Raw genomic sequence first — 2,710 nt, forward strand, 5'->3', positions numbered from 1 at the left:
GGGATAAAGGCTCTGCAGCATAATATATCTTAATTATGTTATTTCTTATTGAATCTCAAGAGAAATCTATAGACACTACAGTTATTTAATTAATCAACTTGTTTTTCATTCTTCTATATAAAAAAGGAACCCACATATGCATTTTAGAAAAAAAAAAAGATAAAATAAAGGAACTATTTATCCTACATACTTAAGTTACAATTTATACATTTACCTTATTAATTTGAATAAACAGAGTAAAATAGTAGCATCTTGAACTTATTCCTTAGATAAGTGATATACAGAAAAAAGGTTTATAATCTAAGAAGTGATGAATCATGAATCTCATCATAGAGAAAAATGATGCATTTAAACTTAAATTTACATTTGAAAAATATAATCATCTTTTTTCATTTATTTACCCACAAATAGTTATTCAATGTCCACCATATGATAAACACTGTTTCATTACCCTGTCAATAACTGTAAAAGCTTCATCTCTAAAAATTGTATTAGCTAATTAAAAAAGAAAATAATGTATAAAAGAGTAACTAAAAATAAGAAATTCTGTTATTAATATGTCCTGTGAATGCAATAGAATAGATTTTTAATGAAGGGCTTCATTCTATCTTCTATGTTGTAGTTTTGAAAACACTTAAATTACAGAGTATGCAGCAATCTTATCTCAGAAAATCAAGATTTGTAGAAATCTTAATAGAAAAATGAGTATCCATATCAGGTAACTCAATGATTAATACAGATATTTAGCTCATAATTATGCTTTTAAACTTCTTTTACATTGCGATTCTTTTTGGTAAGATCTGAGTCAGTGACCTGTGAAAATATAGAACTTATTCTACATTTCATAAACTGTAATGTCTTTTGATGAGTACGCAATTTATATGCAGTCAACAGACTATAATTCTCAAAACACTAAAGCTTATCTCCTAAGCTCCCTTCTGTGAAAGTCAATATCTGCAATACCTCATAAGATAATCAGAAAAAAATACATATAAATAAATAAGTAGAGAGAAGATTACACAGTTGTGTAAAAGTTTACAGAGACATTATTAAATTAAAGGACAAAAAAATCATTGGATTAGCAAAAACAAATCACTTATGGCATTGAAGAGTTAATTATCAGGAGCAAAGGCACAACAGAATATAGGAGTCTCAAACTAAGATATCTCTACCAACATGTATTTCCCAGTCCTTCTCTGTGTTGAAAATAATTCTAATAACATCAACATTTTAGCCCTTAAATTATTTACTTTTCTATGATACAAATGAACATATTATAAAGGAAATACCAAAAACGACAGTTCTCATCAAGGCAATTTCCCTAGCTGGATTGGAAGCCTGCTTGAGCATTTTTAAACGTCCTACTGCTACTGTGGCCTATGCTGGTCTCTGTTTTTCTTGTATTGTCACAACAGGAGTAATTGGTAGCAGGACAGTAATGTTTGCACCTTTGAACATTATGTCCTCATTAGGAAAATGATCTCAGAAGATGTTTCTCTAAGACTGAAAAGGTCAAAGGTCATGGGTACTTCAATTAGTTATTGTGGTGAGGAAGGTGAAGGCAAACCCTCCACCACTTATTTGAGGATAAGAATCAGGATTTGGAGGGGGCTTAGAAGCCAGAGGTCTTCAATAGAAGAAACGTATCAACATATCTTGCTCACCTCCTCATTTGTCCACGGAGATATAGGAAAACCTCTAGATATGTACGCAGTGGACACATAAAACTGGAATTGAGGTTAATTGAGAATGCAAATAGAATATCGTAATATCGTAATATCGTACTTCACAGTTGCATTATTAGATTTTGATGTAAATAAACTCTCGATGCACCTTGTTCCACTTATAAATGTGGATCTCCAAAATCTGTAATTTCATCTCTTTGTAGGATCAGATTCACAGACAATAATTGCAAAAGATCAGCACAATTTTAAAATCATCAAAAATAATTAGATATTTTGTTCAATATCCTATTTGCTCAGGGTATAGTTTTTCTTTAAACATTATATAAGGAATATGTGTTTTCTCTTCTCATTAATTACACTCCAGAACAGAATTTGATTAGAGGTAAAGTTTCCCAGACAAAAGAAGACACAAACACACACACACACACACACACACACACACACACACACACACACAAGGAGGAAAAGAAGAAGAATTGATAGTGGGCTATGCGCCTTTTGAGTAAGCTAAAAATACAGTAAAGTGGGCAATTTAAATTTACAATTAATTTTCTTTTATTTGGGCAAAGACTTTAAAGTAACATAGAGACCTGAGACCACTTCATGATGCAATGTGTGATTTCATATATCTTCATATGATTATATTTTCTTTCCTTTTGAGACTGGGAGTTTCTGCCTTTAGAGATTTGACTCCACAATTAAATGCTATAATAAAGTACCCCTAGTTACTCAATTCTTTTTCAGGAAAACAAGGTGCAGCAACATGTATTTACAGAGTGTCTCTAAATATTATAAAGAGTTAATTCCAATATCCATTGCATTTCATTTGAAAATGAATTATTTTATTTAAAATTTTTAAAGCTACAACTGAGAGCTGATGATTAAAACCTGGTTAATTACACAGGTAAGACACTGGGAAGACAGCTACTAGGAGGAGTTGGAGCTGTTATTTACTGAGGTGGACAGGTAGCTTGTCTCTTATAACATGGCATTGTTTTAATAACATATCTTGTGACTGGAATAAT

This window comes from Pteropus vampyrus, unplaced genomic scaffold (genome assembly GCF_000151845.1).
Source record: "Pteropus vampyrus isolate Shadow unplaced genomic scaffold, Pvam_2.0 Scaffold506, whole genome shotgun sequence".
NCBI lineage: Eukaryota > Metazoa > Chordata > Mammalia > Chiroptera > Pteropodidae > Pteropus > Pteropus vampyrus.